This window comes from Penaeus monodon, chromosome 15 (assembly GCF_015228065.2).
Source record: "Penaeus monodon isolate SGIC_2016 chromosome 15, NSTDA_Pmon_1, whole genome shotgun sequence".
Classification (NCBI taxonomy): domain Eukaryota; kingdom Metazoa; phylum Arthropoda; class Malacostraca; order Decapoda; family Penaeidae; genus Penaeus; species Penaeus monodon.
Genome location: NC_051400.1, coordinates 46193820 through 46194022, shown reverse-complemented (window position 1 = coordinate 46194022; position 203 = coordinate 46193820).

The following is a 203-nucleotide window of genomic DNA, read 5'->3' as shown; positions in this document are numbered from 1 at the left end:
TGTTTCATAAAGAGACATAACTAAAAAAAGATATGACATTTATAACATTGCAGGGTATGTTTCCGAGTCTGACGATTTAAAAGGTCATTCCAAATTTTTAAATATAACATCCGGATGAAATGTCTTTTTTTTCGAATGCACGAGCACAGCATCCAGACCGGAGAGAAACGTTTCGCTAATTGAGACCAATTGCTTGAAAAAAA